At 42.7% G+C, this 13,246-nt stretch overlaps 1 protein-coding gene across 10 annotated transcripts in view; it reads left to right on the top strand.

Annotated features, from left to right (window-relative positions):
* Nucleotides 1-7,068: 7,068 nt before the first annotated feature.
* The window catches only part of LOC100643756, a 269,723-nt gene continuing 263,545 nt past the window's right edge, over nt 7,069-13,246 (top strand). For 3 of the 10 annotated variants that reach the window (XM_048413823.1, XM_048413815.1, XM_048413797.1), the window contains exon 1: nt 7,069-7,441. The gene's annotated coding sequence lies outside the window, so the exon portion shown is untranslated. Of the gene's footprint in view, nt 7,917-8,252; nt 9,092-13,246 lie in introns of those variants that run through there. The other 7 variants (XM_048413805.1, XM_048413804.1, XM_048413792.1 and 4 more) reach the window with 4 other exon arrangements.

Here is a 13,246-nt window from a genome sequence, read left to right as displayed (position 1 = left end):
GGTAGCTTATAGTAAAACATACCCAACATCGATGTTTGTCAACCATTCGACGATCCTAACTCTTGACGATAGTTTGGGTTATATCACCTAATTGCAGAGTACTTTTTGTTAATCTGTGCTGCATAATTTATCCGTTGGAAACAATTGGATGACGGGATTAAAGGTAAAGCTGAAATTACCTGAAATCTAATACAAATTGTTCTGATCGCTTATGGACTCAGTGTCAGTTATTGCAATTGAGAACAAAAATATTTTCTGAATGTCTAGGTTAACGTTTATTCTTCTTGCTGCAAGATGCATTATCGATGAATCGAAAGTTATAAGAAGATTCAAAAACACTATTAAGAAAACAACGTTCAACGTCCTATCTCCTTAGTAATCCCCAGATTTTGTTGCCATTACATCTCTTACAAAACAATTCCTCGAGATCGTTCGAACACCATAGACACTTTAACTCTGCAAGTTTTCTAGGATAGCAGAAGCTCGAGCCCACTCTCTGAAAGTTTTGAACGGGAAACTTGACCGTTTCCTAGCGAGATCTTCTGTTTCTTCGGAAACGTTCTTTCCACCCCGCCCTCTTCCCTCTTCGTTTTCTTTTTCTCGATACGGAAACATCGTAGAGAAGAGCATTTCACCGCGAGCGTTGTTCGTCTACCGGATAAGAATCGAAGGAACGATAATCCACGCGTGAAATTCACGTCGAACGAAGTTACGAGGAAAAAGCATTTTTGCCCGGGTTGCTATTTTTTTTCCAGCGCTTTGAATCGCGTCAGTGTCATGCTGAAAGGCTGACGGGCGATGGCGGTGCGCCTCTTCAGGGAATCCTCGAACGAATCGCGCGGCTCGTTCCGCGTTTTCCGACGAGCCGCGTGCACAGCTCGTTCAATAGAATTTCTGCTCTGGGCTTCCTCGTTCGAGTCTTTCGTGTCCCGTCTCTCCGCTGCTTCAGTCTGCTTCAGCAATTACACCGCGTCCTCGTTTATCCGCCGCGACCCGTGCTACGTGTTTGCCACCCCTCGTCGAGCATGCTACCCCGCTATATTATTATCGTTGAGAGGCACGCGAAGACGTCGAAACCGAGGCAGATATCGTTGAAGCTGGCGTGTGTTTTCGGAATTCAGTGTCTAATAAGGCGGAGTTCAAAGCAACCCATGCATACGTTGGAGATCTTTTCAGGCTGTGGAAATTTTTATACACCTCATTCTAGCTCCAATCGTGTGCTTTGTGTTTTTTCATAATCACGTGAAAAGAAATTCAATCATTCAGAGTATTTATTATTATTCCACAGTATCGTTACTCTTATTTTGTTGTATAATTCTCTCTTTTTCCATCTAAATTCGACATGCGGCGCCTAACAGAGAGACATAATTCATTTAACATTTAAAATGCAAAATTCCCCGGTATTTTTCTTCTCGAGAGAACACCGATGCATTTTTCTTTCTTTAACGCACGTTTAAACGCTAAGTGTTTGTTATATTTCTTCGCTGCTGGAGAGTTTATACTTGCCGCCGAATAAAGCCGCTATCCCTTCGGCACGTGCATTCTCCTCTACTCCTTTGAAACGATACTTCTCTCTTCCGTTTCTGTCGGGTCGCTTCCTTGTCGATTCGATCCTCCTCGCGATCGTTGCCTTTAGTACAGTCTCTCTCTCTCTCTCTCTCTTCCTCTTTGTTTCTTCCTCGAAAGCACCCAACTTCAACAGGACCACCGTAGCAGGTAGTAGCAGCAGTTACGTTGCTTGGCACCAAACTGCATCAGCAAGCGAACGGGCCGGAGAATTGGCGGAGGGAAGTCAGATAAGAGAATCGCCACTTACTGGAAGAAAAATGTACCCACCTGATTAAGGAGATCGCACAAACACGAGGCGAGAGAGATCCTCTCCCTTCAACCAGTCAAAGATATTCTCGAGTTAGCCGTCGTAACTCGCTGTCGCAAAGATTGGAAAAATCTGAGCAATTTAGCTCCGCCTAGGTTTGATCTGTGTCGAGAATTTTTATAAAAATAAACGTTTTTATTTACACGTTTCATACGTTTATGCAGAATTTGAAAATGTAAAAATATTTATACGATATGCAAAAGAAGAAAGAGGATACAACACACACGTATGTAAAATATTCAGGGTCCAGTACTGAAACGAATTCATATTTAACTTTTATCACTTTAGTAATGTTAAAGTTGTGAGCTTCCATTTGCATCTGCAGTCTAATTATTATAACTCGAGGAATTTTTGTTTACATTGTTAATGCTATTTGTTAATATGTCTTTAGTTGGTGGAACTAAAATTCTCATTTGACAGGAGAAATATTCTTTGCTTTATTCTTTAAGCAACGCATACGTAGGAAAAGCACAAAATATACAAAGTTTTATGCGCAATTTTTATCCAAAGCAATTTTTCCATTCGAATGTGAACTCACGCTTCTACACGCAGTCCCGGGTGTTACTAATTTTACACTGTCCATCAAATAAGCAGAATCAATCGGGATATTAACTAAAATTTAGAGAATCGCGATAAGATTACGGAAATGCAGCATCGACTGTTTCTCTGGCTGGCGCCCCGTGTCCTGCTTTTTAATGTTTCCTTCTGTTGTTCCGAAATAAAATCCGGGTCGAGGTAACAGCGAGTGTAACCGAGTAATGGGACAGATAGCGTCGAGAGATCCGCGAAGTTGGCCCATCTCGACCGGTCACGAGTTTCTTTTATCGACACGACGGACAGCAGAATATTCACTGCCTTTGGATGGGCACATCACGCTGCCTGCTCTCTTTAATTCTCCGTTTCCCTCTTCCTTTATTCGCGCCTTTCTCCACCCTGTTCGTTGTTGAACGGAATTAACTGACACGGAACGAGTAACTTCAGGGATGAATCAAGCGCGTGAGGAGCATAAATTAACTGACGGGGATCGCGGTGAACGAGTTTAACTAGTTCCAAACACTTTTTGCCACACGGTGTTACGTCGAATACTCGTGGTTGTCCGTGACCGCAACTCGTGTCTCCTTGACACGGTTGTAGGAAAGTGGAAGAATAAATTGATGGCGTCTGTGTATTTTAAATGAGACAAAATGTCTTGTTTTCGCCGAGAGATCAGCCGTGGTTAGCGTTATCGGATGGAATCGTCCAAATCTCTGCGTGTTTGAATCGTTTCATTATTTGTTAAGTATTAATTTCGATTCGACGAATTCAAATTTCGAAAGCGAGTCGACGTTCCCTTTTCCTATCGTTAATATTTTTCGTTCATTTGAAATTTAAATATTATTTTCCTAAACTCTTGCGTTGAAATTCGCGTTATTCGAGAAAGAGTAGTTTAAATGTTCATCGATTGGATCGTTCTCGGTAGAACCAGAATATTATCAAGTTATTCGACCATCAAAGTAAAAACACCACCTCTTTCCGGTACGAAAACTTTCGCCACAAAGATCAGATGGCTCGCGGCAAAAGGAACATCGTTACGAACGATTTGTCGTAATGAAATGATCGAGGGACACGGAACAATCAGAGGAAGAAGAAGCGCAACTATCGTTGATCAAAGCTCGAATGCAAGTCCTCAAAGAGCAGTCCGTGGCTTGGTGTGTCTCTTATAGAGCTTTCGCCCAGAATCTCCTTCTTTCTCGTGCCACGAACGGAAAATAAGCACCGGGAATCGATGATTGAGCTACGAATCCGATCCGGATCAAAAGAAAATGAAGTTCCTGTGATTCCGTTAGAAACAGAGCGAGTGTAATTACATCGAATAAAAAGGGGGATTGTTTCGAAAGATCGTGCGTTAACATTTCCTTCGAAGCATACCGTGAAAATATCGGGACGATCGCGGTTTCGATACACATCACCAGTTTCGGAAGGAAACCAATAATTTTCCATTATTATTGGAACAAGAAGGAAATCGCGACGGATACGGTCGTTTCGAATCGAAGTTTTGAAACAAATAACGCGAAGTTCGCGAACGATTTAGAGGCTGTTTGGGAATTTATGAAGCTCGTAAGGCAGACTGATGAAATTCATGAAGGAGAACACGGCTACTTCGGGGCGCGGCGCTAGTGAAATTCCTTGCGAAGCATACTCAATCTCCAATTCATTTCGCTGTAAGTTCATCCAGCTGGCAGAGTTTCAGATCCGCAGATCAAATACGGTCAGGTTTCCCTTGCTCTATATTTTCGATGGCCGCGTGCATTGCCACGTTATTATGAATCTATCGTTGCCGATATTCTTTCGTCATTATTTTTAACGTCGACGTTCTTCTCTCTCTTAATACGTTTCTTTTCTTTTTCCTTCGATTCTTTTATATTTCGCCTCGCTTCAAAATATTTCTCCGCTCGCATTTCTTATTTCGTCGATCAATGATCGTCGTGGATCTTTGGCAGGCAAACGTTACGTCGAACGGAAAGCGATACCAGCGCGCTACTCGCTTCTGAAGACCGTCGACGATATCGTGCTGGATAAATTTCAAAATTCATGAAAAAAATGAAGATTCACTAGCAAGAGAAATTGCTGGCCCGTGTTATCCAATTTCATGCTTCGCAACTATTCTAAACGCGGAGTTAACGCATAGCTGTTACACATAGTTTTATTACACGCGCATCAGTCCATTTATCGTGCAACAATGCTGGATACAGCGAGGGAAACTTTTATCGAAGTATGCTTCGAAAGCATTCTAATTCCGGCCAGGTATGTACGATCGCTCAGGGGTGTACTGAATTGACTATTAGAATCAACTACTACTCCAAAATTACGTGCAATTTTGACTTCCTATTCTCCGCAGGGACGTCTATTCTCTAGAAGCGCACAAATCAGATATGGTATATACGTATGTTTAGAGTGTATTCTTCATTATGTACCTACGTTTCCCCGAAAAGCTATCCGAACTTTCATCGATGAATCTTAACGGCAGGCAAAATCTGACGCTGGTTTAGAATTTCGTTGATTTATACCACGTTTCGATTTCAAAATGGAAATTTCTTTTGCTCTAAGCAAGATATTTATTCCCGCGACATAGCAAAAAGAAACGGCCGTATAATAACCAACTCGTGGCATTCGATACACGTGTTAGAGAATCCATGGTTCCTACCTCAACGACTACAATCTCTATTAAAACAGGACATTTCGTTGCTCCGCTACTCGAAGCTTCTAAAAAGCCCTCTACAAACTCTATTATATCCAGCGTCATATAGTAATCCAAGAACAAAACAGGAGCACCAAGTTTCCGCCTGTTCCAAGGATTCCGCTCCTATCAGCCTTACCCAATGCTACTATCCTGATCATACAATTTCCCAGATCGAGTTAGATATTTATTTTGCAGCAGCCATTAGTTCGAGATTGTTAAGGATCGTTTCTTCGTTTCAGCTACCGAAGAAACGAACCACTGCATTATTTAGCCTCTCGTTCTCTTCAATTCCTCTCGCTGTCTACGACCACCCAGCCATTCTCCGCCTTAACCATGCTTTATTCATTATAAAATTACATTTTTACAAGAATCTGTCCGCTGCAAGTGGAAGATTAACAACCTCGCCGGATCGATTCGAAATAATCGAAGAAATTCGGCGGCGAAAGAGTTACAGAGAGAACCGGAGCGCAGCAATAACGTGGAACTTGGAACGCGCAATAAGTTCGGCGATTGTGTCTATGCGGGTCGGGCCGCCAGAGGAAATTAAAACTTGTGCAATTCGGCAGGATCCCTGGACGGTTCTGGCCAGGTTTATCAGCCGCGGGCTCGGTGTTTCCCAATGAAACAAAGGGTCGGAGCGAGAGATAGCGAAGCTGGAGAGAGAATACGCGATATAGGCCATAGGACGACAAAGGCAACGAACAGGGAATAAACACGCGAACCTGCGCGCTGAGTGAAAAAGAGCAAGCAGCAGAACCGGAAGAAAGAGACGGAGCGGCGAAGAGACGCGTAAAGGTGCATATGTCGGGCGAAAGAAGGAAACAGTTTATTCTAGCTGGCAAATAATAAGCGAGGTGGGAAGAAGAGGCCTAGCCAAGCCGAGCGAGTATTCTCCAGGGTAATTTTAATTCTCGACCAAGCTGCCTGCGGCTGTATTCATATCACCGGCATCACTCTCGGCGAAGCTGTAGTTTTGATCATGCAACATCGTCGATGAGCGAAAAATACGACGACCACAACCGCAGCCACGTTCCCGAGAGGTTGGTTCATTAGTGTGCCTGTTTACAAGACTTCGGATGATGTGCCACGACTATACTCGATTTCTCAATCTAACGACCTGATTTTTCAAGCTTGTACTTCTTCCGTCGCTTTTTATTCGACGGATTCGTATGCTTGCGTTGCGGAATAAAGGGCCTTCGTTGTTAGCCGCGATTCGCAGAAACTGTACAAGTCACGAGGACGGCTGATGTTGCTAATTGGTCGTGTAACTTTTTCATTGTACCAAGTTCACTTCCCAGCATAGTACACTCTCGTTGGATTCATCGTTTAACCATGGAGATTCAACTGCGTGATAAACGCCGATCGAGAGATTTCCTTTATTTAGATAGAATCGTCAAAAAATCGTAAATCGTTGTAGGAACAATGCCTCGAAATCAGGACGCGGATCGGACTACGTCTCAATTTCTTCGAGGGAGAAAGAATTTCACCAGAGACCGCAAGCATTCGGTGCATGAAGAAACCCCAGGCAACGGAACGAGGGATAGGAAGGGTGGAACAGCGATGGAGAGAGAGAGAGAGAAGGTCAGAGACGAATAAAAGATGAAGGAGAGACGACGAACCGTTGCAGTTGGCAGAGAGGCGAAGGATCGCGCGAACGTTTTACGCTCGTGGCGCGTAAAAAAAGAAAAACGTGGTTGGTCTCGGACGGCGACTCGTAATCCGTGAAAACCGTAAGACGATGTGGTAAAACGAGAAATTTTTGTTGTTCTGTCGGCTGGACATAACCGTACTTACGCGGATATGAATTAGGATAGGACAGAGCCCACACAAAAGCAGAGGCGCTTGCGCTAAAAGCGACTAACAGAGGGGTTGGCGGCCCCGGTGGTGGCGGCGGTTGTCGAAAGAGGGGTAGAAGCTCCGCTGAGCAAGGCCAAACTGTCAGGGTGGGGATATTGGAAGCTTCTGCGGGAAACGGAGAATTTGCGAGAGTCAGTGCAATTCGCGACGCGACGCCCTTCGTTCCCACGATCCGCGCTTAAAGGTGGATCGCAAGGGACCACGAGTGACACTGCTCGAACTGAGCTCGATCGAATTGCTGGCATTCACATGTCGGGAACGTGCAACGTTTCTAGAGCTCGTTCGAGTGTACGACAATAGGCAAGGAAGTAAAAATAAAGAACTTCTTTGAGACTTTGTTCACGTGCAAAGATCGCGTTGTTCGTTGTCAGTGAAATATTGCAAAGAAAACGGCTGAACGTGGCGTGAGTCGTTTCATGATAGATCCTTCTATGTGTTTTTAGCTGATTTTTCATTGACAAATGATTGGAGTATTCGTGAAATAAATCGTAAGATTATAATCTTGATAAACGATACGAAATTTCTGGTCGGGTATTAAAGGGTATGATCTCGCGGACATAAGTCGATGTTTCACCGGCGTTTCGTTCGTGAGGGAAAATGTGTCGAGTCGTGTTCGATAGAAAGCGTGCATGGTCGATGGAATAATAAAAAGGAGAAAAAGATAACGTTTCACAGCGGTTAGATTAGCCACGTTAATTTCTGGTTCGCACCGATCCGTCTGTTCAACGAATTGCTCGATACACAAACGGCGATCGTTAGATTTTTGTAATCACGTGAATCTTCGTATGGTGTGCCACTGTATCTTCTGTTCCGCCAGCGAGTGCTGGGAAAATTGAAAATTATGCAAACATAATTTTCATCGTGGCGCTCAGTTTCATCCACGCTCACGCCAGAGGCATACATCGTGCGTGTATTATTCTGCAAAGTTCATTGTCATCGGAGAAGCGCACCGGCGTAGTTTAAGTAAATTTTTCAGCTATATATTCTTCCCCGTTATTGCCGATTTTTCTTCCCATTTTCGTTTCTTACTTTTCTCTTAAACGTTAATATTTCGGGCTTCGATAGAACTTTGCCATGTTTTAATAATTTAGTTTCCACAACTTGAATATTTCATCTTTGCTTCTGTATATTTCCTCTGTCCCTATAGTTTACTTTGCTTTCTCCGTTTTATCGAATCACGTAGTTACATTTCCTTCTCGAACACGACGCTTTCTTCTCGCAACTTTTCTTTATCCTTCCCATCCTCCGTTGACGCAAGTTCGCCTTCAAAATTTCATCGGAAGCTCAATTTCTCGCCAGCAATAATAATAACTGGAAGCTTTCGGGGTGATTACGAGCGTACGAAGTTGGAGACCGAGTCGAAAGTTGCTTCTTGCCCCTCCCCTCCAACCCTCCAAAGCGTTTCTCGAACGTGTTGTCGGTAGCCGACCGCGAGCAGGGTCGATGCAATTACGTGTTGGCTCTCGAGTGTTTCGCTCATAATATTTATTTGGAAGCCGGGCGAACGGTTCGTGGATTTGCCGGTCCGCGGCACGCATAATCGCGCGGCCTGAAAATCTGTGCCGTTAAATGATTTTTAATCGCGGCCCATTAAATGGAGTGCATCAAAATTACATGAATATTTACGCCGTGGCGCTCGACGAAATTGCGTTTTAAGCGATCCACCGGCACCGTCCTGCGAAAATTGCATATTAAACGTCCGGCCCGTTATAATGTAAACTGATTTGCGTAAGTAAGTCGTGTAACGATCGATTAATTAACAGTAACGGCGAAAGTGCGCGCAACGTGTTCGCGATTGCGATTTTTGTTCGACGAATCGGACGTTCGTTTCGATAAGCTCGTTACGTTTACGGCCGCGAAAATCGTACTAATCGGAGAGGAAAAGTTCGAAGAAAGCTTTCAAACGTTCGACCAACGACATTTTTTCATCGGTCGATCCACGCACGCGCGTATGTGGCGTTATTAACGTGTGTCTCGTTGAAGCTGTGTCGCATGAATATGAATCGTCGCAACGTTAATGCAACGCCACTGGGAACGTACGTTTCCCGAATGTCGCCGCGGTGATTACATAATTTATGACGAGACCACGGCTGCATCACGTGGCCACCAGACGACTTGGACCAACAAAAAATAGGTCGGTGAGTAGTTCGTTGATTTTTGTCCTTATTAACATTTTATATGATCGAAAGAGGATTGTCCGTTTGGTTGATCGAATGATTGGCAAATATTGATATATTCGATCGTTCAAACTGGCTAGCACTTTTTACGCAGCGACAAAAAGGACCCGAATTCGCGTATCTCGGATTATGCGGTATTTATTCACTGTCCTCGTTAGCGATTGCAAACAGACGTATCGCCAAAACATCATTTGCCATCGTTTGTGGTGTTATAAAAATGGGAAGAATTGCTTTGTTCGTGTCGCGTTGAAGCACGGTAGATACAATGTGTTTTGGTGTAAAAAGTGAACAATAATTTATGTCTATCTTACTTATAACATTGAACGACAGTAGTGGCATAAAAATACAAAGAGCAACAATTATCTAAAGATATTTGCTTATTACGATCGATCAATCGTCTTAATACATTCATTACAGATGTTTCGTATTATTACGTAGTTCTAAGATATATGTGTATGACATTCGTTTAAATACAAATACACATTATATTCATATATTCTTTCATACATATGTAACATTTCACCATACACTAATGCTATAAAGTAAACTATCTGGTACCGTAGTATAGACGTATGTATGAAAATATAAACATATACAAAAACACCTGACACTGATAAGATCGCTGTTCGTTTACCAACAGCTACGTAGAACTACGAAGCATCGTACAACTTTATTCAATAAACACGGTCCTTCCGGTTTTGCTTCTCGTAACTCTGTAAAAAATTATTTTCGGATGTAGGATCACGCGAAACTTTTTCACCTATATTTTACTTTCGTTCTACGTTGTACTGTTCTGGCCTCGATTTATCGGGGCACCCTGTAGAGTTTCATGAAACACCTAGTATTCCATGAAAATTATAGGCAATAAAAATCCAACCCGCAACACATTTGTAAAATCTGTTTTGTTTCAATCTATCGAGGTTAAATGGCGCTCATATTAGTCATCAACCCATTAGAAAAACGTCGCGTCGCAGGTACAGCGAATTATCTGCAAAATTGCAACGAATCCTCATCGGACGATTATCCTTGCAGCTTCTTAACGAAACATTTCACGAGCAAACGTTCGTTTAAAAGTTCACCGTACGGATAATCGAAATTCGAAAGTTCTACGCAGCATAAGTCGATCTGTTTTTTTCGACGTAAAAATGATTGGAAACATAGAACGAGACAGCGGCAACGAAGAACGAAATTGACGGGGAAAAGAAACGGATAACCTGGATCTTCATCCGGTCTCGTTCCGATAATAATCTTTTGCGTTGATCCGATTAGTCCGATCAATGCCACTCGACTCTCGGCTGCTACGGAGTCAAGGTTCGATCGTTAATTACATTGGCTGGCCAAGTTGGATGTGAATAATCTCGTGGCTTCTCGTCCAACTCATATCCGGTTGATTGACAATCACTTTGGAAAAGTGTTCTTTCGCTCGTTTTCCAAGCGGAGAACTGACAGTTTCACGCCAAAACGGTATAACGAATCACGATGCAAACACACACGAATTGATATTTCTCGCTGTTATCGTTCCGCCGACTCGTTCGATACGTGATTTCGCGTCGTTATTTCTTCCGAGCAAAAGCCGTAAAATTGTTCAAGGCCATAGAGCTCGTTCACCGCGGAAACGCTGTTTTCGAAACGCGCTCCACGAAGTTCGTTAACCAAGCGTATGGTGATTTATGCTCATTAGTTTTTTCTTTGTTGAATCGCAGGTAGAAGATCGGGAAAGTTAAAAGAAGTTTTTTGCGGGGCTTGACAGCGTTACGATGGAACGGGTGGAAGCTGGGTTGGTTCGAGGCATCGTTGAAAAAGCGATCGTGAATCGCTTCGTTCCTTGGCAACGTTGAAACCGGGATAGAAATATCGCTGGAAAAGTTTGCACAGGATTATAGAGTAGCATTGTTATTGATGAAAAACAGTTGAAATTGATCGTAAAAATTTCGCGCTCGTTTGTACGCTGGATTACAAGCGTTTAAAGGGATTTCAAGAGTAATAAAAACCGTCCACCCTGTAAATCGCGACGATGTGACTCTCTGTTGGAGCAATTTTCACGAATTCGTATTATTGTTATTATACCGATTTGATCCACCGCGACCGAAACAAAATGATATTTTTACAATAATGTCTTTTTTTTCTAATGCCGAGGGCATGAAAAGGGTTCCTGTAGAGAATAAAAAGTCCGCAGGTAAAATTTTTCGTTCGAACTGATGCAGTTACTTCGTTAAATTAAATAGTTTACGAGACTTTCTTCTATCAAAAATAGGAAAATGGAATATAATGAGCAACATTTGCTCAATTAGAAGGCGGAAGAATCGACTGAACTAGCGAAAGGGAAAAAGGTCTGGTGTCAAACACGTTTGAACTTCAACTAACTACCTTTGAACTGTATATAGCTGTTTTGAAAGCTGCTTCAAACAATTTCTCGAAACTCTAGTAAACTTAAAGACACACATAAGAGCAACTTCGTGTTTGTCACTTTGCCATAAGAAAACCTTACACGACAGAATATCGGAGCATAGGCTAGTCGATAAATATCTTCTATCGCATAATTAAATTATTATAAAAAGATTTTTAGTCTATACGAAACTTCTTAAAGTTAAATTTTCCCCTGTACATACACGCTCTTCTGTACACGAGTCACTTAGCTTCACGGCACCTCTAACGCTATTCTAAAATTCTTTTAAAACGCAGTAACATAATTTTTCGTTAAACTTTTTTCCGATAATCAGAACACGCTGTATGCAAAGCGAGACATTGTCTGGCAAATATGTTAATGCAAGATCGACGATGCGCGAAACATTTGAAAATAGAAGAAAAATTAGACGGAATTCCGTCGCGTACGTCGATCATAAGCTTTTAAGCCCAGCCTAAACGACGAGCGTAAACGCAGTTTATACAGTTGCACGGTTGATGCTCCGATCCGTGCAATTCCGCGCGTTAATCGGGCCCCGGTACAGCCAGCTCGCTTTTATCCCGCACGATAACGGGAAATTAGCTGCGAAACACGGCGATATAGCCGGTGTAATTGGGTGCATCGATTAAAAACCGTCGGAAAAACGTCGCGCTTCTGCCCATTTTTCCCTCCCCTCGTCTCTCACACACGTCCGTTCTAGGCGTGATGAACGCGACTAGATGAGACATCGATTCGATGCTTTAGTGCGAACTCCGGGGACGCATTAGCCGGCCTCGACGTTCGGGACCAATCGCGAATCAATAGCCGGTCGAAACGATAGTTTAGATACACACGGTTGCGGATTCGACCGAAATATCACGGCTGTTACGGGCAAAGAATTGCTGAAGGATCGTTTGATTTACTTTGGATGGGCAATTGCAACGCGACATTCTATTACTAAAATTCCGATAGCTATTCATTCAGCTGTTTTTTTTTTTTTTTTTTTTTTATAGTTAGCTTCGAGATTGAAATAGATAGTAGGTATTTAACAATAGATAGTTATCGTAGTATCATTCTGAATAACTCTGTGAATTCGGTAATTTTACTGTATATATTCAAGACAGTGAAATAAAGACATTATAATACTAATTTTTACGATTACTTGTAACTAATATTTTCCAAAGTTTAAGCTACAAATACTACGAGATGTTTATAAATACAAATATCGTATACTTCTTAATTAGACTCATTCAAAGTTTCCCAATAACGCTACACTGCAAAACGACAGAGTCTGAGTGACATGTACGTGGCTCGACGAGCACACACGTGCATCGGAGACACGTAAGAGCAAGGGTGTGGCACACCTGCACGCAATATGAAACACAGTAATTCTCTGTGTTCATCTGCGTACACCATAACTGTGGTCAATTCGCCACAGTAAACGGCGACCGAGTTTCACCACGTCCTGGCAACTTCCTATCCATAACACTTCCGAGAACGTCCACACGTGTCGCGAACTTTCGACCGTCGTCATCGTCGTCCCATTCGAAACCATCGCGATTTTCTGCTAATCGTTATTACCTGCAGGTTCACCTTCGACCGTAATTCCAACCCTTTGGATGAAAACGTTTGCCACGTCCATGTAGCCAGGTTTTCAACTGAAACAGTTAAAACCCCACCGTGTGCTAAAACATCACAGAACCGATCATTATTCTCTCCATGACACACTTTAC

This window comes from Bombus terrestris, chromosome 2 (assembly GCF_910591885.1).
Source record: "Bombus terrestris chromosome 2, iyBomTerr1.2, whole genome shotgun sequence".
Lineage (NCBI taxonomy): Eukaryota > Metazoa > Arthropoda > Insecta > Hymenoptera > Apidae > Bombus > Bombus terrestris.
Note: the sequence above shows the minus strand (reverse complement) of the source record. Positions and strands in the feature narration are given on the sequence as shown.